This window comes from Erythrolamprus reginae, chromosome 3 (genome assembly GCF_031021105.1).
Source record: "Erythrolamprus reginae isolate rEryReg1 chromosome 3, rEryReg1.hap1, whole genome shotgun sequence".
Lineage (NCBI taxonomy): Eukaryota > Metazoa > Chordata > Lepidosauria > Squamata > Dipsadidae > Erythrolamprus > Erythrolamprus reginae.
This window is the reverse complement of record NC_091952.1, coordinates 96,214,001-96,239,636: the sequence shown is the minus strand read 5'-3', so window position 1 is coordinate 96,239,636 and position 25,636 is coordinate 96,214,001.

The following is a 25,636-nucleotide window of genomic DNA, read 5'->3' as shown; positions in this document are numbered from 1 at the left end:
CCGGAAAATGGGACTCCCTGTATAGCTTCCCTCTTGAATGACGATTCCTCTAAAAATCTTTATAAACAATAGTTGCAATTACACATATTTGTCCTTGAATGCTGGTCCTTCTATTGGGTTCTTCAACAAAGGGTGTATCAGTCTTTAGTTTTGCAGATTGAAAGTTCTCCTTTCTAATCTCAATCTCATAAGTACAGTGGAAAAAAAATGTGTAAAGACTGAAGTAGTGAAGTTGCCGAAAAATCGTTTGGGGAAGCTGCGATATCCTAAGGAGGATGACATTTTTCCTTTGTTATATTGTAAATGCTTTTCCCCTAATGCTGCTGCTTTGGTGGTCTCACTAAAGTGACATGTGGGCTGTGCTTTCTACATAACTCAGAAATAAAGTGTGCGACTCTTTGAAATGCTGTCGCTGCAGTAATTAACCGAAGATTGCTTGAATTGCAAGATTTGTCAGTTGTGTTGCTTTGTGGCTACATAATCAGCAGCGTGTTGCTTGATAAAGCTTTGCTTAAAAAACACGCTGAATGCTTGGGTCCAGCTGCTGAACCAAGAGGAAAAACTGTTTTGTATCCCTCACCACATCTGGATTCTTGACGACAGGGTGCAAAAGTTTGCATTTACCCCCCCACCAGCTGCAGCTGTTTTATGGCAGGTTTTAAACATTTTACACATGGTTGCCTGCTTGGAAAATATTTTCCAGATTTACATGTTTACAATATTGACACATGAAGTAGAAGGACCTTCTTTTTCGATTAGGATATGAAGTGTTCCTAGGCTGCGCACTAACTTTATAAAAAATGGAAATGGGTCATTTAAAATTTTCAAACAAATCTGAATTCTTTTTGATCTTGACTCCAAGTCTCTGTTATTCCCACAATGTTTTTCTTCTTTTTAAAATTCTATCCTGTGCATTTCTATATAAATATGTTCTTTGCTATTGTATATTACGACTATTGCCTTGGAAGCTTATGCAACATATTTAATCAATTTTATTTCAGAGAGTGGGACCTTCAGGAAGAAACACTGGCAACCAGCTTGAGCACAGAAATCCCCAAACGCTTTAACTTTAAAATACTATGGAGGAAATTTTAAGGTAATCAACCTTACAAAAAGGAATGAATAATCACTATGTTGCCATAAATGCATTGAAAATGCTTCATTTAAACACATTTTTGTGAAGTCCTAAAATTGTTATACAGTGGCACCTCGGTTAATGAATGCCTTGGTTAGCATACTTTTCAGATAACAACCAAAAATTTTGGCAAAAATTTGCTTCGGATACCGAACAAAAATTTGGACACCCCCCCTCTCCTTACCTCTTTACCCCTTACCCCCCATTGTACCTCAGTCCCCCCTCTCCTTATCTCCTTACCTCTTGCCTCTCTGCCTTGGTCCCCTCGCCAGGGGAGCAGCAAAGCGTCACTTCAGATATGACGAGGCAGGCACTGATTTTGCTGGTCCTGGCAGTGGCTTTCCTTTGAGGACACCAGTGGCAGCGGCGGCTTCTTTTAGGGGACAGTGGTGGTGGCAGCGGGGGCCTGGGCATGGATGTAATGTCCCCGGCGCTGCTGTTCCTCGAAAGGAAGCTGCCGGAGCTGCCAGAGCCACCACCAGCTGGGCAGTTTAAAAAAATATTATCCTTGTAATTCACATCAACATTGTACCTACTTGATAAAGTAAGTTAACGGCCAGTGAAAGCTCATTTTCCCCTAGTTCCACCCCTGGGATTCTTAGCCCACAAGATTCTGTTCTTGTTTCTGTAAAAAACTGTTACATCCACAGCTGTGAAATATCCCAATTCACCAGGACTCCCTGAATTGGGCCACAAAAATATGGACAATCACTTGTCATCATCCGCCATTCTGTGGTGTTTGATCTTTAGCCACTCTAGGAGTCAGCATTCTCCATGCCCCTCTGTCTAGATCAGAAGTGGGGAAGTAGGGCTCCTTTATGACTTTGGACTTCAACTCCCAAAATTCCTGGACCAGCCATCCTGACTCAAGAATTTTGGGAGCCAAAATTCATAGGTCATAAAAAGACCATAGTTCTCCACCTCTGGTCTAGATCAGGGGTTTGCAAAGTTGGCTCTTCTACGACTTATGGACTTCAACTCCCAGAATTCTTGGGCCAATCATGCTAGCTCAGGATTGTTGGGAATTGAAGTCCACATGTCATAGAAGAGCCAACTTTGCCTACCCTGGTCTAGATGATCCCCAGAGGCAAGCAAAGAGTTTTCTGAACCTCTTTACTGCATTCTACTAGCTGCTGGAGTTTGAAGTGCTGCTACTCACAAACTCTGATTGGCCAGCTTATAAATAATGACCAAATGACTAAAACAAGCATGCTAGTTCACAAGAGAAGCTTTGGGTTATAGAGTTGTGAGTGTAGTCTGTAAAAAATGTCAGTGGTCAAGGCTCCTCAGGATGCATTGACGAAGTAGCGTACTAAAGATTTTTCTTGAGATGCATGTTGCTTTAAAATGCATCTTCCTTTCCATATAACCCTATAGGAAGCTTTATTGTTATATCTACAAAACATAGAAAAGGAAGTGGATTAAAGCCAGGTTAGTCAAATTAAATTCAGTATGACTAAATTATTTATTTATTTATTTATTTATTTATTTATTTATTTATTTATTTATTTATTTATTTATTTATTTATTTATTTATTTATTTATTTATTTATTTATTTATTTATTTATTTATTTATTTATTATTTAGATTTGTATGCCGCCCCTCTCCGCAGACTCGGGGTGGCTCACAGCAAAAATACAACAAATCATGACAAATCCAAATAAATTTAAAAGATTTAAAAAGATTTAAAAAGAACCCCATTTACTAACATACACACACACAAACATACCATGCATAAATTAGACATGCCCGGGGGAGGTGTTTCAGTTCCCCCATGCTTGACGACAAAGGTGGGTTTTAAGGAGTTTACGGAAGGCGGGGAGAGTAGGGGCAGTTCTAATCTCTGGGGGGAGTTGGTTCCAGAGAGTCGGGGCCGCCACAGAGAAGGCTCTTCCCCTGGGGCCCGCCAACCGACATTGTTTAGTTGACGGGACCCGGAGAAGGCCCACTCTGTGGGACCTAATCGGTCGCTGGGATTCGTGCAGCAGAAGGCGGTCTCGGAGATATTCTGGTCCAGTGCCATTAAGGGCATTAAAGGTCATAACCAACACTTTGAATTGTGACCGGAAATTGATTAGCTTAAATCCAAGTATTTTCAGCTTCAGTTGGCTATAAAGTGCGTTGTGTTATTCTACCAGCCACCCAGGAAGCATATATACACATGCACGCACATAGGGAAAAATATATACATACCCATCAAAAAAAAATTCCATGAAATGAATGCTAATCCAATTCTTTCCATTGGAATTTAGTAAGCTAAAGATTTGACAGAGAGACAAATGTGTGTTTTCTTCAGTTTCCTTCATCTGATACCTAGCAGGTGCTTGGAAATTAAAACAAAGGGCAGTTTGTACAAGTACTTGAGGAAACTGGATGCATTTTGATTAGCTTTTAATTTTTAATTGCTAGCTGTGGTAAGGCAAGGATTAACTGAAGGAAACAAAGAAGATCTAATAAAGAAAGCCATATAAAATACAAGTGAATCATCGCATGAAATGTAGCTCTGTCACTAGAAACAACAAATCCTAAAATATACAGTTCATATATATTGTCTTTCAGGAAAGCCTCACCATAGGCAGTCCAGCTACTAAAAATTTATATTGAAATAATCCCTGAAAGAATGTATAACTGCTGCTGTTCTAGGGTTGTGTTTGTGTGTGTGTGTGTAACATATTTTTGCTGATAATGAAAAGGAAGGAGGAGGAGTATAGGCCTATTTCAAGCTATTTTGCTCTCATCAGCTAGCTTACCTTGTACATATATTTGCAAAAATGAGGAAGCCATGTCTTCTCTGATAATTGGTGAAGAAGTCTATGGCAGATTTTACTAATAAACTAGTTAAACAGCTAGTAATTCTAAAATTATGGTTATCTAAAGAAAAAAGAAAAAGCACAATTCAGGTTTTCAGGATCAATGTACTCTTTCTGAACCCCCTTTTCAACAGAGCCCTGAATGTTTAAAGCCAGATATAAAATGAGAATCCATGTGCCTAAAAGAGATTCATTGGAATGTCCTCCAAGCCTTCTAGAGAAAGCCAATACATTTGACTTTCTCTAGAACAAGAATTTCTAACATTTAAATTTAAACTTATCTATATTGGCCAGGCACCCTGTTACCAAAAGGAGAGGCAACAATATTTAAAAAGCAAAAATGGACGTCACTCTGTATTTGTCAGCCCTTGGAATTATTACCAGACCAGATCAAGAAATAGACCCTCATAGGGATTCCTAGAATGCTGCTTTCTTGTGGCAGGTTATACATCAAGATAGGATCTTAAAAACCCTACACAAAACCTTTATTTACCCTCTTACAGGAGTATCACATTTGTTCAGTCGTGACGACTAGGTAAACCAGACCAAGGAATTCTACAAGAAAGTTAAAATTACTTTAATTGAGATTTTAATTATAACACCAGAATCTTGAAAATCTTGTGTTGTACCTTCTCCCATTCTTGTAGTTCAGTGAGTTAGGGAGTTGCCTTGGCAACAAAGTTTGCAGATCTCCATCAAGGTCATTTTCTCTATCCTTTATGGTTCTGAATCGCTTTCTTGTATTTTCTTGTTTCCCAAAGTTGAGTGAATTTATCATCTCCTCAGTGGTGGGATTTAATTTTTTACTACCAGTTCTGTGGGTGTGGCTTGGTGCCCATGTTATGGCTTGGTGGGTGTGGCTTGTCAGGTGTGAAAGGGTAGGGATCCTGTAAAATCTCCATTCCCACCCCACTCCAGGAAAGGATACTGCAAAATCTCCCTTTCCTTCTGATCAGCTGGTGCTCAGGAGGCAGAGAATAGATGGGGGTGGAGTCAGAAGTGGTATTTAACGGATTCTATGAACTACTCAAAATTTCCATTACCAGTTCTCCAGAACTGATCAGAACCTGCTGAGTCCCAGCTCTGCAACTCTTCCATTTCTTTCACATACCCAGAACTAAGTTTCTCTACAATCTTAACTCTGTTCACATTAAAAATGTGACTTCCAGGCATAGTTCCCTCTAAGCTGAGCAGTGAGCAATCGCTCATTTAAAAATCATCATCAACTCAGAGTTTTCCAAACCTGCCCAGAAGCCAAGAGGGAAGAGTGAGAGGGAAGGAGAGAGAGAGGAAGAGAGGAAGAGAGAGAAACAGATGGAAAAAAGAGAGGAAGGAAAAGAGAAAGAAAAAGAATGGGAGTAAGGAAGAGAGAAAGAAAATCAAAATCTAGTTTGAAACTAGCTCAACTATTTAAGTGGCATTTTGATATTGATAGAGTTGCCCTATTATGAGCTCACTGTTATAGACACACAGTACAGTATTTTATTTTGAAATTCTCTGAGGCAAAACAGGGGGGGGGGGGTTAATTTATTTGTTTGTTTGTTTATTTATTATTTCTGTGCCGCCCAGTCCCGAAGGGACTGCCGCTCAGACACTATACTTTTCCGCCCCCCCCCCAAAAAAAAATTAGAGGAAACACTGCTTCCAGGAATACTTTTGTGCTGTAATTTTGAAGCATTGTCTACCTCTCCCATCCACCGTAGGTTTCTTTGAATGTTCCTGTAGGTTTCAGCTATGCACTGTATTTTCTTAAATGCTAACTGCAGCAATTAATTGGCTTCCTTGTAGAAGCAGACATAGCCCACAGAATCAGTGGTCCCCCTGGTTTTCATGTCTTCTACAGCTAGCCTTGCCAGGAATTCTACACTAGCACAATTGTTATAAAACAGGTAGTCCGCACCTTGTAAAAATTCATTTAATGACCATTTGAAATTACAATGGCCCTGAAAAAAATGACTTATGACCGTTTTCATGCTTACAATTATTGCAACATCCTCATGGTCAGGTGATCAGAATTTAGATGCTTGGCCACTGGCTCATATTTATGACAATTGCAGTGTCCCTGGGTCACTGATCACATTTTGCAACCTTCCGACAAGCGAAGTCAATGGGGGAAGCCAGATTCACTTAACAACCATGTTGCTGACTGAACAACTGCAGTGATTCACTGCATAACCATGACGAGAAAGGTTGTAAAATGGAGCAAAACTCACTTAACACACACACACACACACACACACACACACACACATATTTTAATCCAATTTTTCTCTGAAAGGAATTTAGGGCAGAAGCTAATATTCTCCTATGCTATGTCCATAATTAATATATAGTTTAGGTTAGCTGAGAAATAAGACTGGCCTAATCTCACCTAGGGGACTTTGTGACTGACTTCAGTATCTGAATGAAGGTCTCCCTCTGTCAAGTCAAACCTATTTTATTAATTATATCCCCTGTCTCTTTCTGCCAATTTTTTTTCCAATACTCCCCCCACCCCCAGGGTTTCTATATTAAAGAATGTAGTATCTCTGCAACGTATTAGCTTTCACTTTTATCAGCTTTGGCTAAGTAAATACAGAGAAAGAGAATTTCCAAGGCCTTGCGATTTATCATCAGCCTATACTTAAAACTCCTTTCATTTCTCTATCATGGTAAACGGGGCTGTGTTATTTGAAGGAGCTGCTTTCCTGCCTCCAAGCTTTCTCTTGTAAAGGGTTTCCTTTACAGTTTTCGCACCGTGAAAGTTGAGGTACATTTATAATTCTCTCCTCCTGTGACTAGAACTCTGTTGAATTTTGTACCTTGCTCCAGGTAATACTTAGAAACACCACTGGCATTGCTATTACACGGTCTGTAGGCTTGTTTATCTGTTAATTGATTCTCCTGGGGAGGGAAGCTGACACCACCATTCTAATATGGCTTAATATGATCGAGACAACAAAGCTTTTGAAATTGTCAGCAGTACTGGGAAGTATTTCTCTTCAACATTACTAGCAATTAGTTTTCTTTTCCTTTTAAAAGCTGTTTTGTGATGCTACCCAACTCCATGTAGAATATTTGTGAGCTGATGGAAATAGGCGGTGACTGTACGACCGACAGCTTAATATGGTCAGAGCCAGAGGTGAGCATCTGGTGTAAGGACTTTCCTCTTGGCTAGGACATCTCAGTCTTCTCTTCCTCTTCCTCCTCATCCAGTTTCTATAAGCTGGGCCCAGAAGAAAGCTAAGAGTAGGCTTGATTGTGGGTCTACTTTTTTGTTAAAGGGTCTCCATGAAGTTGAAGTTGGTACTGTTGTGTGGGAAGACTATGAAGGTGAGAGGCAACAGTGATGGGCTCCTACAGGTACAGTCAGGTATGCAGAACCAGGAGAAAAATTTTGAATGTTTTTCTTTTTTTCCCTTCTGGGCTCTGGGTATGTTTTTCCTATCAGAGTAAATGAGGTTGAATGTGTATAATTTTAGAAGAGCTGTGTGTGCGTACATACACATACAGTTTATATAGTAGATAATGTATATTTTTGTGTGCCTGTATGTAATATGTATGTACACATATGGCATATATACATAGAATTAAATAGTATATTTTGGATGTTCAGTAATAGTAAATAGATAGGGAAATTGTATCTCTTTGAGGCGAGGAGAGGCCAGTCACCCTAACCTTAACACAAACCCTTGATGTGAGTGACATCAAATTGGCCACCTTTTGTTGTGGTTAGCTCTGGCCCAGCTCCTGCCCCAAGGACTGTGGATGTGGGGGAGACATCCACATGCTGCAGGCCTGTTTTGCCCCCGGTGGAATCTGCTGATGAAGGCTCCTCTGACCAAGAAGACATGAGTGACAGGGAGGAGGAGAGTGTGGCAGACAGCTCAGAAGGAGATCAATTATCTAGCTCCTCCTTGGATTCAGAACAAGAGTTAATGATACAGCCACGCATGCGGAGAGCGATGCATAGACAAGAACAACTGAGAGATTATTATCAAAGAAAATGAGGCCACCTGTGGTTGGGTGGGGCTGTGGTAATTAGTGAGGCTGCTATAAAGAGCAGCCTTTGGGTTTGGCCATTGTGGAGGATTATCTGATCATTGTGTTTCGTGACTGCTTTACTGACTTTGACCTTTTCCCCCGCTTTGAAACTAAACCAGGGCAAAGTGTGTTTCACTTTGTGAAAGAAGAAGGACTGTGAATTGCCTCACAGCTGCAAGCTAAGTATCACAGAACTGATAAGGGACTTGTACAAATTACCAGTTTGTTTGGAGACGAGTTCTCTTTGCTATACCAAAAGAGGGCTTGGTTTAAGTGAATTTTCATTATAAAGAACATTGTTTTGAATTTTCAAACGTGTGTGTGTCTGAAATTTGTACCTGTGAATTTTAGGGAGGAGCCTACCAGAGAGCCCGACAGAACACCTTTAAGCCAGTAACATGACCTTTAAGCCACCCACTTGGTCACATGATTGTCAAGCCACTCCCATCTGATCACATGGCCAGCAAGCAACACCCACAAAATAAGCCACGCCCACAGTGTGGTAGTAAATAATTTTGCAGCCCTTCACTGAGAGGCAAGTTTACACTTGAACAATGATAACACATGAGCTCTTGTTCCTGCCAAGGACCAACCTTGATTTTCAGGATTTCTGCCTTGAATGCCCCAAACAAAAGTTTAAAAAAAAGAAAAGAAAAGGAAAGGAAAGAAATGCCTTTCCTCCCATAGTAGGAAATCTCCAAAAATGGAATTGGCATCTTTCAGTGGTGATTAAACCTCTGAAATATTAATGCCATTAAAAATTTAATATCGCAAACCTATGTGCCCTTCACTAGGAAGTTTGCAATCCTGCTCAAATAGTGGAGTAATTTAGACGCAGACCTGGAAGCAGCACTTATGCATGTACTTAACTCTATGCATATGTATAGATTATTTGCTTAATGGAACTCCTCTTGTGTGTAATAATGAGTGTAGTGTCTGCAGGGTTTTATCCTATTGCTTTGCCAGGATTCCTGGAAAAAAAAAAGAGAAAAAAAGAGTAAACAACAACCCTAAAAGCACCACTGTCTATTGAACAGTGAAGGCAAATGAGTCTCCCGAATATGCATTGCCACTAGTAAATTGAGAATTTTTTTTTTTTAAATCCATTGACTATCCAGCAGCAGAAGAACACATTCTGGGTCTGACGTACATTGTGACTGTGAATGGAAGCTGCTTGTGCCCCTTGGGTTGGTGTTTTGCATGGATGCCTTTGTTTCCTGCACAGCCCTTCTTTGGATTAGAGAAAGGAGGCAGTTGGCTAAAGGCAGAGCCATTTCTCTACTAGAAAAAACGGCTGCACCCATTTTATGGAGGAAGAATGAAAAGCTGCCTGCGGAGTGCAGGGACTAAGGTTTGGGAATATTGTTGTCTTGCCTTCCTGGTACATTTTAGTGAAGTGAGTGAACCCCTTAAAATTCACTCCAGCGAGGAGAATTTTATTAAGCGGAGCCCATTTAGACCAAAATAGGATTACAATCCATTAATTCGTAGCCCTTGGATGGAATCCTATACACACATGTACAAAATACATAAGTCTTGCGAGTACTGTGGGTCTCCCCTCCGAGTAGACATTTGAAGATTTTGTGAGAGCATTACCTTGGTTTTTAAGCACACTTTTTTCCTTTTCTGATAGGGAAATAGCCCTTGGGTAAAAGGCTGACAATGCAATTCTAAACTGTCCTGGAAGTAACTGCTCATTCATTCAACGGACTTGTTTCTGACATACTTGAATACTTTCCATTGTTAGGACAAACGATTTGATATCTATCCAAAAAGGGTATTGGTGTTTTGTTTTGTTTTTAATAGTTATCAGTAAGCAATCCATAACATGGATGAGCTACATCTTTCTGCATTTTGTAAAACAAAAGATGTGCAGAAATCTATTCTTGCCCAAGACAGAAGCTACTTACTGCAAATAGCCTTTTGCAATGGGCTCTTTAGCAAACAAATAAACAAATGAATTTTAGATACTGGAATTTGCGTGAGGAATTATGAATGCACATAAAAAAGAATGTTGTTTCAACCATAAGTGGTGATTGTCATCTCATTTTTTTCAATTCCTTCTAATCCTTCCTTCCTTCCTTCTTCCTTCCTCCGTCCTTCCTTCTTTCCTTCCTTCCTCCGTCCCTCTCTCCTCCCTCCCTCCCTCCCTTCTTCCTTCCTCCGTCCTTCCTTCTTTCCTTCCTTCCTCCGTCCCTCTCTCCTTCCCTCCCTCCCTCTCTCCTTCCTCCTTCCTTCCCTCCCTTCCTTCCTTCCTTCCTCCTTCCTTCCTCCCTCTCTCCCTCTCACCCTCTCACCCTCTCTCCCTCTCTCCTTCTCTCCCTCTCTGCCTCTCTCCCTCCTCCCTCCCTCCCCCTTCCTTCCTCAGTCCTTCCTTCTTTCCTTCCTTCCTCCGTCCATCTCTCCTTCCCTCCCTCCCTCTCTCCTTCCTCCTTCCTTCCCTCCCTTCCTTCCTTCCTCCTTCCTTCCTCCCTCTCTCCCTCTCACCCTCTCACCCTCTCTCCCTCTCTCCCTCTCTCCCTCCTTCCTTCCTCCCTCCTCCCTCCCTCCTTCCTTCCTCTCTCCCTCCCTCCCTTCCTTTCTCCATCCTTCCTTCTTTCCTTCCTTCCTCCGCCCCTCTCTCCTCCCCTCCCCCCTCCTTCCTTCCTTCCTTCCTCCCTCTCTCCCTCTCTCCCTCCCTCCTTCCTTCCTCCCTCCCTCCCTCTCTCCTTCTCTCCCTCCCTCCCTCCTTCCTTCCTTCCTTCCTTCCTTCCTTCCTTTACAATGTAAATGGGATCACCTTTCTGTTTCTGCATATACCTATAGCAGGCACTCTGGCAAGGCTGACTGGGAGTGCCATGCTACCTATGCTTGTCTTAAGGAATCAGGGAAGTCTGAGTTATGCTATGCTTCTCAATTATACAAGCACTCTCGAGTAGACAAGTGTCGTTATTGTGGAATGCAAGCTGCGCACCACCAGTTGTTCATTCCTGCCCTTTGCAGCCACCACCAACAATTTATGAGGCTCCTCAGATGGAAGGGGGTGGGTGGGAGTGGAATGAAATGTATTAAAATGCCATGACTTTGTACTTTCCCCCAATGCCGTAAATCTTCCTTTATGATGTACTTAATGCAAATAATATTACAAAATAATGTGCATTATGCACATTTCTTGGGCTGTAAACGACTCATGACACAAAATTAGCCCATTCAATTATACAGAGGCTTTCAAACAAGAAGCTAATTTGGGGCACCGATTCCTTCCCCACTGCTTTGAACAGCACGTGTTTCATGGTGTTATTAATTCAGCTGTGCTGCGAACTGTGGAAGCCTCTTTCCTTTTTAGATTTCACACACGGAACACATTTCTCACATTTACTGTCCATATTTTCATGGTAGCTACCCTGTTTCCTGTGTTTCCTTTGACTGGAGCCGACCACACTAAAGTGTGGCAGACAAATGCATAGCAGGTACATCATAGCTGAAAGCAAGCAGACCGAGCAAGCAGTGGTCTTTCAACCAACATATGTCCTACAGTGGCTGGTGTTCCTGGTTTTATTCATAAAGGAAAGTGGTCTCGTCTTTGGGGACATTACTTGTTGACTGCTGGTTTATATAAGTCTGAAACCTGCGAGACATTTTTGCTGTGTGGGACAACAGACGAAATCACGGAACAACTGAACTGTACTTAATATAAAGATATTTAATATCTTTGAAATGACCAGTCAAAATTCCATTATTATATGTGGAATAGGTTTAGAATAAGTTTAGACTTAGAATAAGATTAAAACCAAGCAAGAATAGTCTCCATTAGTTGTTGTTGTGGTTAGCTCTGGCCCAGTTCCTGCCCCAAGGACTGTGGGTGTGGGGGAGACATCCACATGCTGCAGGCCTGTTTTGCCCCCCGGTGGAATCCGCTGATGAAGGGTCCTCTGACCAAGAAGACATGAGTGACAGGGAGGAGGAGAGTGTGGCAGACAGCTCAGAAGGAGATCAATTATCTAGCTCCTCCTTGGATTCAGAACAAGAGTTAATGATACAGCCATGTATGCGGAGAGTGATGCATAGGCAGCAACAACTGAGAGATTATTTTCAAAGAAAATGAGGCCACCTGCGGTTGGGTGGGGCTGTGGTAATTAGTGAGGCTGCTATAAAGAGCAGCCTGTGGGTTTGGCCATTGTGGAGGATTATCTGATCGTTGTGTTTCGTAACTGCTTTACTGACTTTGACTTTTTGTATGCTGATTTTTCCCTGCTTTGAAACTAAACCAGAGCAAAGTGTGTTTCACTTTGTGAAAGAAGAAGGACTGTGAATTACCTCACAGCTGCAAGCTAAGTATCACAGAACTGATAAGGGACTTGTATAAATTACCAGTTTGTTTGGAGACGAGTGTTCTTTGCTACAACAAAAGAGGGCTTAGTTTAAGTGAATTTTCATTATAAAGAACATTGTTTTGAATTTTCAAACGTGCGTGTGTCTGAAATTTGTACCTGTGAATTTTTGGGAGGATTCTACCAGAGGGCCCGACAGAACAGTTGTGGAGTGACATTCTTCTATTTAGATCCACTCCCTGGTATCAGCATTTACAGTAGCCCTCTAACAAAAATCAAGAATATAAATAATAAAATGCTGGCTCAGTAATCTCTGTGCAGTTTTTTTGTACCCTCTGGTCCAACGATTACCAGCCAATTGGATAAAGTCCATAAGATAGAACATTCACATCAATATGTCTCATGATCAGTATGTCAATACACTTTCAAGTGTGTCCATTTATTTTGTTTCACTGTCTGAGTTTTAATATTTGTCTGGTACTCTCAACATTGATTTTTTTGGGGGAAAAATGGAGAAAGCATCTATGCCTATTGGCAAGACAAGATATTTGATTATAATTCATTCCCCTAGTCATGGCATTTGCACATTATTCTAGAATTGTCTGAGTTTTCTTTCATTTTTAGTACAATGTACTCGTACTTGTTACTGTAAGGCAAAAGCAAGACCAGACAATCTGAAATCAGCATTGGTCATAAAATACTTGGAACCAATCATGTGGATGTTTATGGAGATTCTCAGTTATCCAGGTTATGAGTGTCCCAAAAGTGCTATTTCAAGAGGCAACAGGACTTCCTGATGCTTCTCAAGTGAAACATCTTCAAAGAAAAATCAGAAAGTCCAATTGCAGCTTCAAAAAGCACCTTTGGGACAACATGTGGATGGGAACATAAAGATATGTGCTTATCTATATCTCCTCTGTCTTTAGACTGATGTGTACACTAGGATTTTAGATGATGGATTCCCACATATGTGCACTCAGATTGGGTATTTTAACAGTTTTCCAGCAACAGTGATATGGGGGAGGGGGGGAATCTCCAAGAGATAAAAAAGAAGAAGATGCCAAATATACTAGGTTATAGTTGATAAATATTTCCAAAATGTCCCATGTCAAAAAAACCAAGGATATATATGAATGCAGTGGAGAAGTGTTAAATCTCTTCATAGGACCTGGGAGATGTGGTATTGTGCTGTCAATAAACTGAAATGAGAAATACATTTTGACTAGTTTCTTTTCCAATTCTGGTACGTATACAGTACATATTTCTTATACAGAATGCGTTCAAGTCTTGATTGTTCACACCGTAAAAAATGAATCTTAGATTTTTCTTAATGATTGTACTGTAAACAAACAAGCCACACCAATGTTCCCTCTATTTATTTTTCAGTGTGTGTGAAAAAGTATAGTGTCTGTGCAGCAGTCCCTTTGGGACTGGGCAGCATAGAAGTATGGATAGGTAGATAGATAAATAGATAGATAGATAGATAGATAGATAGAAAAAAATCCCTTCTTTTTTATTAAAAGAAATTAATAAAAAAACAAAACCAAAATCTATTACTATTAAAACTAAAACAATCAGCAAAACAAAAAACACAACTATTAATAAATCCATGCTTTAAAACCGTCATTTCTTAAATATTTATAATAGTATTATAGTAATCTATCTGAACACCAATGCATCAATTAATATATTTCCATAAATTATATTTTTCTATAATTTCATTCAATATTTCCAAACTCAATTAATTTTCAGGCACTTAGCATTTACTATTATTAACTTTAATCAATCTTCTACATTTGCAAGTATATTTTAAATTCATAATGCAAACTCATAAAATCATACAATACATATCATAAACCCCTTATTTATCATATGTATCTTCCATTAATTTTACCTATGTAATTTTATATAGTTCTAAAATTCTAATCCAATTTTACGAATTAATACATCCTAATATTAAACAACACCTAAATATATCTTTTACCAATATTCCATAGTCAATCCATATTTAATAATCATCCTTCCTCAAATTTCTACCACTGTTCTCATTTCTGGGTACCCTATCTCTCCCCTTTTCTCTCTCATTTGTTTCTCATTTCTCCCTCTCCCTCCCTTTTTCTCTCATTTCTTCCCTCTTTTACTTCTCCTCTCTTTTTCCATCCCTCTCTCTCTCTCTCTCTGGGTTGGGCTGGGTTTTATTTTCTCTGTTATAATTTGGGTGCTTTTTACCATATGCTTTAAATCAAGAGTCACTTCTCTCTCTCTTTTGTTTATCTCTCTTTCCTCTCATTCTCTGCCTCAATCATTTTCTCATTTCTCTTTTTTCTTCCCTTTTTGCTCTCATTTCTCTCTCTCTCTCTCTTCCTTCCTCTCTTCTCTCTCCCTCTCTTGCTTTCTCTCAATCTCTCTCAATCTCTCTCTCTTGCTTTCTTTCTCTCTCTCTTTCTCTCTCTCTCTTTCTCTCTCCCTCTCTTGCCCCCTTTCTCTCTCCCCCTCTCCCCCCTCTTGCCCCCTTTCTCTCCCCCCTCTTTCTCCCCCATCTTGCCCCCTCTTGCTACCTGTTTAACGGTGGCCGGGTCCATGCTGTTGATGTGGGCTGCCACCGTCTCATACTTGTCTTGTACCAGGATTGGGTGGAACAATATTAATCGGATCATGGTGTTGATTTTGGTGTCAGGAGACATGTATCACATCATTTATTACTTTATTACTAATATGCTTATACAATACTGTCAATAAGGCTGGTCTTAAAATCTGGGAAATCGATAGATTAAGTCCTTGTTTATCTCTGAACACAGCTGCCATAGAGACAAATGACGAATGGTTATCCAGCATCTTCTTTAAAAAGTTTAGTGTTGCAGCAGTCACAACATCTGGAGACAAGATGTTCCACTGCTTAAATTGTTCTAATTTTAAGATGCTTCTATCCTTGTTTAGTTTCTACCTGTTGCTTCTTGTCCTAGCCTCAGGTGCTTTGGAGAATAGGTTGACTCCTTCTTCTTTGTGGCAACCCCTGAGATATTGGAATAGTGCTGTCATGTCTCCCCTGGTCCTTCTTTTCACTAAACTAGCCATGCCCAGTTCCTTTGTCCCCCTCAACAAAGACATTTCCACAGATCAGCAGATGAACGATTTCTGATACTCTTTGCCAACTACCCACAAATGTTATTAGGGAAGCTGGCAGAAAGTTGAAGTTGTTTCCATTCTCACTTGTTTTTGCCTGCCTGTGGTTATTCCATTTCTCTGTTTATGTAAAGAAATATGTCTGCAAAGATGACTGAACTGCTTGCTGGTTCTCTAGTATAATATATAAAATTCAGCAAAAAACCATGTGATATATATCGTAGATTTTCACGGGTATATGTATGTAGACTGTTCTGAGTTCGGGTTTCGCCCCGTGTAATATTTTGCATGTCTATGTGACGTTTCGGTGAAATCACCTTCACCATCATCAGGCTGAAGTTGTAAGCTTCGTGCTGCTGTAGATGTAGTTATATATAGTCTATATCTATATAAATATAGTCTATATCTACAGCAGCACGAAGCTTACAACTTCAGCCTGATGATGGTGAATGTGATTTCACTGAAATGTCGCATAGACATGCAAAATATTACACGGGACAAAACCCGAACTCAGAACAATCCACACACACACACACACACACACACACACACACACACACACACACACACATATATATAAATATATAAGACCATTGTTGCTTTAATTTGAACGTATGTTATGTATGTATGCTGTTAGTTTTGCCACTGTGAAGAGCTGTTTATCTACCAGCACTTTTCTTTCCCAGCCCCTCATTTCAACACTTTGTGGTTGTTTCCCTTGACATTTCTTCCCACTCACCTCACCAGCCAAGGAAAATGAAATTATCTTTATAGTGGCCATAAGTAAAAGTTTCAATAAAAGTAAAAACAGCCTACTTTCGTCCTTCATTACATAGGTATAATATGAAATCTCTTTCCCATGTCATTTATGTAAGACTTAGAAGCAGATGGCAGTCTAACAATGATTGTATTTTACCTGTTCATTTTTACAACCTCAAATATAGATACTATTCCCATTTCAGAATAAGCAGTGTTATTCAGAGCACAGTCTGGAAGTAAAAAAAATAATAACTCCAAGGAACTAACGGCAAGCTATGAGCAAAGAAAGGGAAATGTAACAAAAACTGATTTATGCCAACACTTCCCACTATACTGCTTCATTGCTTTCTATTCTTGAAATCATTTATACTTCCACCATGCCTATATAACACTGCCCACATTGGCTTTTATTCATTTTCTTTTGAGGATTTCATTAAACCCTACTGACATTTTGGATCTTTCGCCTTCATTTTGCTCCTTTCATTTTTATTTATTTATTTGTCTCTTGCCTTTCTTATTTTACAAATAACCCATTATGCCCATTTTGCATGATGTTGTGTCTGCTTCTACTAACATGAAAGTGCATGTTATGTTCAGGTAGTCCTGTACTTACAACCAGAGGTAGTATTCATTTACCTTCCATTTCAGTTTGCAAATGTGAGTGTGCCCGTTGACCCATGCGCATGACTTTCTGTGCATGGACTTTGCATGCGAATGTGGCTTGCATGCATGCTTGCAGCTTCTAAAAATGCAGAAATAAGACGGCCTAGAGTCTGGGTGGGTGGGTTCACCTGCAAATCACCGCTACCAGTTTGGCCAAAATGGGCCAAAGTGGTAAATAACACCTCTGCTTACAATCATTTGTTTAGTGATTGTTGTAAGTTACAAAGTGTTGTGAATGGCTCAACTGGTCACAGATTTTGAGGACCAGGAGACGGAGGAATACTGGCATCACAGGCCAGTGTTCTTGCCATCTGAGTCTAAGAGTGAGAGTGAAGGGGAAATGGAGACTGGGGAACCACCAGAGCCTATAGAACCCCCAGTTAGGGTATTGTTTGAGTCAGATGGGGACTTTGATGATCAGGACTCTCTGATAGATGCAAGAATAAGGAGGATGAGATCCAGACATGAATATCTCTCTCGAAGGGTTTTTTGGAGTTGATTTGGCGATTATGGGACATTTGGCCACTATTGGCAGTATATAAAGACAGGCTGATAGGAAAGTGGATGTGGCAAGCAACATTGAGCAATGGAGGACAGAGCCTGGGAGCTGAAAGACTTTCCTATTCCCCTGAATTTTGAATTCCTGCTTTTGATTTGAGCTGTGAAATACCTTGGGAATGTGTGAGTAATTTAGTCAAAGAAGAAACATCAGTAGTGGAGATTTATGACTCTATTCTGGCTGGCATCCCAGACTCGCTAATGAGGGAAATGAGGCCAACATCACATTCCTTGTGTTCACCTTTTATTTGATAAATAGACTTTGCCCATGGTAGCTTTTGAATCAGAGCACGAATGGGTCTTTATTCCCAGTAATTGATCGGGCCAGACAGAACACAATGGATAGATAAAGAAATAACTTCTCACACTTAGGAGCATTGCAGCATTTCCATGGTCACCTGATAAAAATTTGGACACTTGGCAACTAGCATGCATTTATGATGGTTGCTGTGTCCCTGGTCAAGTGATCATCTTTTTTCAAACTTCTAGTCAATGGGAAAGCAATGTTATTAACTTAACAAGTGCAGTGATTAATTTAGCAACTGTGGCAACAAAGGTCATAAAATGGAGCAAAACTCACTTAACAACTATCTTGTTTAGCAACAGAAATTTTGGATTCAATTGTGGTCATAGGATGAAGACAACCTGTATTAATGAAAATTCAGGATATGCTACTGCTGCATTCAGTGTGTATCTACATGGAGAGAAGTATGCAATGGAGTACCCCAAGGCTGTGTTTTAGGCTCAGTATTCTTCAACATCTTCATCAATGACTTTGATACATGGGGAACTCATCAAATTTGCAGATAACACCAAGCTGGCAGGAATGGCCAACACTCCAGAAGATAGGCTTAAGATACAGAAGGATCTTGACAGACTGAACATTGGACATTATCTACTGGTAACAAAATGAAATTCAATGGTGAAAAAAGGAAGGTTCTACATTTAGGCAAGAAAAACAAAATGCACTGGTACAGTATATGTGGTACCTTGCTCAATAGCAGTACCTGTGATAGGCATCTTGGAGTCCTAGTGGACAACCATTTAAATATGAGCCAGCAATGTGCAGCAGCTGCCAAAAAAGCCAACACAGTTCTAGGCTGCATAAACACAGGAATAGAATCAAGATCATGTGAAGTGTTAATACTACTTTATAATGCCATGGTAAGGCCACATTTGGAATTTTGCATTCAGTTTTGGTCGCCACGATGTAAAAAGATGTGGAGAGTGCAAAGAAGAGCAACAAAGATGATTAGGGGATCGGAGGCTAAAACATATGAAAAACATTTGCAGGAATTGGGTATGTCTAGTTTAGTGAAAAGAAGGAGTAGGGGAGATATGATAGTAGTGTTCCAATATCTCAAGGGCTGCCACAAAGAAGAGGGAGTCACACTATTCTCCAAAGCACTTGAGGGTAGAAGAAGCAACGGGTGGAAACTAATCAAGAAGAGAAGCAACTTAGGACTAAGAAAAAATTTCCCAACAGTTAGAACAATTAATCAATGGAACAACTTGTGAAGTTGTGACTGCTCCAACACTGGAAGTTTTAAAGAAAATGTTGGATATTTTTTTGTCTGAAGAGGTGTAGGGTTTCCTGCCTAAGTAGGGGGTTGGACTAGAAGACCTCTAAGGTCCCTTCCAACTCTATTATTCTATTCTATACTTTCAAAGATGTGTCTTGTTCCATTTGAATTTTCTACTTTTATGTGTGTTTGAAGCAAAAAAAAATTAGACAATTTAAAACAGATTTTTCCTACTGTATACAATTTATTTCTGAATTTCTTGGTAATAATGTTACACATAATTAAGCTGCTAAATAAGCGAAAGGCTGCAGTCTTAATTACAGGTATAGGTGAATAACGTATGGTATATAGCTTATATGAAAGTTTTTGTACTAATAAGGTAATATTTAAGAAAAACTGATTTGACTTCAGAAAATGTAGGCAAGGCACTAGCTGAGAATGAAAAACACAGAACCTGCGTTCTGCTTTCCCAACTGTGTTGCATGCTTGACATAGTTTTGATGATAATCATTTATCAACAAACATGATAACACACAGTAGATTGAGAAGCTGTACTCCATATTATTTTTGAATGATCCTTGATAATGGATTACTACCTGAAAGACAATGGAAAAAAGAAAGATACTGTTTGGAAATTAAACAGTAGCTGCTTTGTTTTGTTTGCTTGTATTTTCTACATTGTTATGATATGTGTTATTTCTATGCATATGCATGGGGTTTTTCTCTTGTAATACTAAGGATACTCCATTTTGCATATCTCGGGTTAATATAAGGTTCTACAAAAATCCTGGAAAGTTTCCAACCTCCTCCCTCCAGTATATTAAAGAAATAACAAGATTTGTTCCAAAGGGAATAAACAGTAAGACGTAGTTTAGAAAGATCACATAAAAGCTATTGTAGGATATTAGTTGGTAGCTTAGTGAGAACTATTCTTAGAAAAAAGGAAAGTGAGATAGCTAGCAAGGGTAGAATAGTGTTCAAAGAGACAGAGAATGTAATGAGAAAGTGCAGATTAAAGGCTATTTGTAACACACAGTACGACAATGATAATTCTATGCTTCATTTTGATTGGAAAAAATATTCTAAATTGGAATAGGGTGCAAATATATAGAAATGTTATCGCTATTGTAGATCTCATTATTTTAAGTGTAGTGGGTTTGTTCACAGAGCTGCATCCCCCCTTTGGTGAGGGAATTCTGCTCTTGACAACAATTCCCATTATTGAACCCTCCCCTGCCATCATCTTGGATGGGCTGCAAAACTACTCCAGAGGTTTTTTTTCAGATTTGGGAGGGGGTACCTAGGGGGTATGAACATTAAGAATCTGTTCCACTGGCAAAATAGCATCTGCCAGTCAAATGACACTGTTGGATCCATCCCATGTATTTTAATGTTCAATTTCTGAATATATTAACATATTTTACAATTCTGTAACAACAACTCTCTATTTTTTTCCATAAAATGATAACTTGGGGGAAAAAAGTTTCAAATAGACTAGGCCTATCTAATATACAGTGGAACCTAATCTAATATACAGTGGAACCCCGTAGAGCTCCATGGTTCAACGAGGAGCTCCGGGAGTTGAAACGCCAGAAGAGACGTCTAGAGAAGCGATGGAGGAAGAGTAGGTCTGAATCTGATCGAACACTTGTAAGAGCTTTTATTAAGACTTACAAAGTGGCGCTCAAGGCGGCAAGATGCGCGTACCATGCCGCCTTGATTGCATCAGCGGAATCCCGCCCGGCCGCTCTGTTTAGGGTGACCCGCTCCCTTCTTAATCAGGGGGGAGTTGGGGAGCCCTTGCAGAGTAGTGCCGAGGACTTTAACTCGTTTTTCGCTGATAAAGTCGCTCGGATTCGGGCCGACCTCGACTCCAATTGTATAGCAGAGTCGACTGACAACGAGTCAGTCGAGGTGACTGGGGCACGTACTTGTCCACCTGTCTGGGAAGAGTTTGATCTGGTGACACCTGATGAAGTGGACAAGGCCATTGGAGCTGTGAGTTCCGCCACCTGTTTACTGGATCCGTGTCCCTCCTGGTTGGTCTCGGCCAGCAGGGAGGTGACACGGAGCTGGGCCCAGGAGATTACCAACGCTTCCTTGGGGAGGGGAGTTTTTCCATCACTCTATAAAGAAGCGCTTGTGCGCCCCCTCCTCAAGAAGCCCTCCCTGGACCCAGCTGTGCTTAATAACTACCGTCCAGTCTCCAACCTTCCCTTTATGGGGAAGGTTGTTGAGAAGGTGGTGGCACTCCAGCTCCAGCGGTCCTTGGAAGAAGCCGATTATCTAGGTCCCCAGCAGTCGGGTTTCAGGCCCGGTTACAGCACGGAAACCGCTTTGGTCGCGTTGATGGATGATCTCTGGCGGGCCCGGGACAGGGGTTTATCCTCTGTCCTGGTGCTCCTTGACCTCTCAGCGGCTTTCGATACCATCGACCATGGTATCCTTCTGCGACGGCTGGAGGGGTTGGGAGTGGGAGGCACTGTTCTTCAGTGGTTCTCCTCCTACCTCTCTGGCCGGTTGCAGTCGGTGTTAGTGGGGGGACAGAGGTCGACTCCTAGGTCTCTCCCTTGTGGGGTGCCTCAGGGGTCGGTCCTCTCCCCCCTGCTATTTAACATCTACATGAAACCGCTGGGTGAGATCATCCAAGGACATGGGGTGAGGTATCATCAATATGCCGATGATACCCAGCTTTACATCTCCACCCCATGCCCAGTCAACGAAGCGGTGGAAGTGATGTGCCGGTGCCTGGAGGCTGTTGGGGCCTGGATGGGTGTCAACAGACTCAAACTCAACCCGGATAAGACGGAGTGGCTGTGGGTTTTGCCTCCCAAGGACAACTCCATCTGTCCGTCCATTACCCTGGGGGGGGAATTATTGACCCCCTCAGAGAGGGTCCGCAACTTGGGCGTCCTCCTCGATCCACAGCTCACATTAGAACAACATCTCGCAGCTGTGGCGAGGGGGACGTTTGCCCAGGTTCGCCTGGTGCACCAGTTGCGGCCCTATCTGGACCGGGACTCACTGCTCACAGTCACTCATGCCCTCATCACCTCGAGGTTCGACTACTGTAATGCTCTCTACATGGGGCTACCTTTGAAAAGTGTTCGGAAACTCCAGATCGTGCAGAATGCAGCTGTGAGAGAAGTCATGGGCTTACCCAGGTATGCCCATGTTTCACCATCACTCCGCAGTCTGCACTGGCTGCCGATCAGTTTCCGGTCACAATTCAAAGTGTTGGTTATGACCTTTAAAGCCCTTCATGGCACTGGACCAGAATATCTCCGAGACCGCCTCCTGCCGCACAAATCCCAGCGACCAATTAGGTCCCACAGAGTGGGCCTTCTCCGGGTCCCGTCAACTAAGCAATGTCGGTTGGCGGGCCCCAGGGGAAGAGCCTTCTCTGTGGCGGCACCGGCCCTCTGGAACCAACTCCTCCCGGAGATTAGAACTGCCCCTACTCTTCCTGCCTTCCGCAAACTTCTTAAAACCCACCTTTGCCGTCAGGCATGGGGGAATTGAAACATCCCCCCCCCTGGGCACGTTGAATTTATATATGGTATGCTTGTGTGTGAGTCTGTTAGTTTGTGGTTTTTTTTAAATCTTTAAAATTTTAAATTGTTGTTTACTTACGATTTGTCTTTTTACATGTTGTGAGCCGCCCCGAGTCTTCGGAGAGGGGCGGCATACAAATCCAAGTAATAAATAAATAATAATAAATAAATAAACCTAAAAGAAGATTCCAAGCAGGTGCAAATACAAAAAGTGGCCTTTGTAATACATAAAGGATGTCCTCCTCGATCCACAGCTCACATTAGAGAACCCTCTTTCAGCTGTGGCGAGGGGGGCATTTGCCTAGGTTCGCCTGGTGCACCAGTTGCGGCCCTATTTGGACCGGGACTCATTGCTCACAGTCACTCATGCCTTCATCACCTCGAAGTTCGACTACTGTAACACTCTCTACATGGGGCTACCTCTGAAAAGTGTTCGGAAACTTCAGATCGTGCAGAATGCAGCTGCGAGAGCAGTCATGGGCTTCCCCAGCTATGTCCATGTTACACCAACACTCCGCAGTCTGCATTGGTTGCCGATCAATTTCCGGTCACAATTCAAAGTGTTGGTTATGACCTATAAAGCCCTTCATGGCACCGGACCAGAATATCTCCGAGACCGCCTCCTGCCGCACGAATCCCAGCGACTGGTTAGGTCCCACAGAGTCGGCCTTCTCTGGGTCCCGTCAACTAAACAATGTTGGTTGGTGGGCCCCAGGGGAAGAGCCTTCTCTGTGGTGGCCCCGACTCTCTGGAACCAGCTCCCCCCAGAGATTAGAACTGCCCCTACCCTCCTTGCCTTTCGTAAACTCCTCAAAACCCACCTTTGTCGTCAGGCATGGGGGAATTGAGATATCTTCCCCGGGCCTATATAATTTATGTATGGTATGTTTGTAGGTATGTCTGCTTAAAAATTGGGTTTTTTAACTATTTTAAATTTTAAATTGTAAATTATTAGATTTGTCATGAACTGTTTTATTGTGTTGTGAGCCGCCCCGAGTCTACGGAAAGGGGCGGCATACAAATCTAATAAAATAATAATAATAATAATAATAATAATAATAATAATAATAATCATCATCATCATCATCATCATCATCATCATCATAATAATCAAGAGAAGCATTGGGTTGCTTCTGGTTCAGAGTGATTCTTAGAACCATTAATGGCAGTAGGGGTGGGAGCCTCCGCCCATCCGCCAGGGACACTTCTGTGCATGCGCAAACTGGTGGCAAAATTATTGACAATCCACCATTGATCAAGAGGAGACTGTATTGTCACAAAGCCCACACTATTGCACCATGAGAAACATTGGTTAATTTTAGTTAAGTCATCTAAAAGAAATGGAACTGCCAAGAAATAATGGAATGAAAAGAGGGAAAAGGCAATAATGTGGCAATATCTGATTTATTAGCTGTAAATTTTTAGGGTGGAAATGGTATCAATTCTAGCAAAAAGATCAGCGATGGGAAATCCTTCTTATCCTAAGACCACTTCAGATAAATTCCTTTAATTTCTGATTTACAGATGGAGAACTAGAATCGAGATGTACAGTAGGAAGTTTAATACATGTTTGTGCATTTCTGAAGTTTTCTGAAGTTACGGTGAATTGAGTGAAATTATCTATGATGATTTATTTATACCTAAAACTGATCACTTGTATCGGAATCATCAGTTGATGAATGCATCGATTAATCATCATGACTTGTCAAGAATTCCTATTGAAATAGGGATTTGCAGAAATGAAATAGGATCTGAATCAATTTAACTGTGTAACTGTTTTTAATTATATTTGGAAATTTTTAAATGTTTAGAATTTTGGAGTTTGATGTTCAGTTGTAACATACCTTATTGATAGGAGTTAACTAAGCAAAGAATATTTTATGGATAAATTTCAGATACTGACATCAGACAATAGTTTTCTTCCTATTTTAACGTTCTTCAGGTATGAGTGTGTCAATAAGTCATATTATACTATTAATATACTAATATTAAATACTATATTTGAAATTTGTAGCTATTGGGATGGGTGTCAACAGACTCAAACTCAACCCTGATAAGATGGAGTGGCTGTGGGTTTTGCCTCCCAAGGACAATTCCATCTGCCCATCCATCACCCTGGGGGGGGGGGAACTACTAACCCCCTCAGAGAGGGTCCACAACATGGGCATCTTCCTCGATCCACAGCTCACATTAGAGAAAACATCATTTGTGGCGAGGGGGGCGTTTGCCCAGGTTCGCCTAGTGTCCCAGTTGCGGCCCTATTTGGACTGGGAGTCACTGCTCACAGTCACTCATGCCCTCATCACCTCGAGGCTCGACTACTGAAATGCTCTCTACATGGGGCTACCTTTGAAAAGTGTTCGGAAACTTCAGGTCGTGCAGAATGCAGCTGCGAGAGCAATCATGGGCTTTCCCAAATATGCCCATGTTACACCAACACTCCGCAATCTACATTGGCTGCCGATCAGTTTCCGGTCACAATTCAAAGTGTTGGTTATGACCTATAAAGCCCTTCATGGCACCGGACCAGACTATCTCAGGGACCGCCTTCTGCTGCACGAATCCCAGCGACAGAGTGGGTCTTCTCCGGGTCCCGTCAACTAAACAATGTCGCTTGGCGGGACCCAGGGGAAGAGCCTTCTCTGTGGCGGCCCCGGCCCTCTGGAACCAACTCCCCCCAGAGATTAGAATTGCTCCCACCCTCCTTGCCTTTCGTAAGCTTCTTTAAACCCACCTCTGCCACCAGGCATGGGGGAATTGAGATACTCTTTCCCCCTAGGCCTTTACAATTTTATGCATGATATGTCTGTATGTATGTTTGGTTTTATAATAAGGGTTTTTAACTGTTTTAATATTGGATTGTCATATGCTGTTTACTACTATTATTAGCCGCCCCGAGTCTACGGAGAGGGGCGGCATACAAATCCAATCCAATCAAATCCAATCAAATCAAAATCATGATGATTCCCTCATTTGAAATTTAAATTGTTTTGATCCTTCCCCACCCTAGCTATGTAATTAATTAATGAAGAATAAATCATTATATACTTCTAGGAGAATCAATGAAAATTTACATAAAATGATCTGCAATGTCCTCACTATTAAAGATGATTATTTGATTAAAGATGTGAATAATGATCTTACATGTTTCATTCTGTCAATCTTTCTGAACCAGAA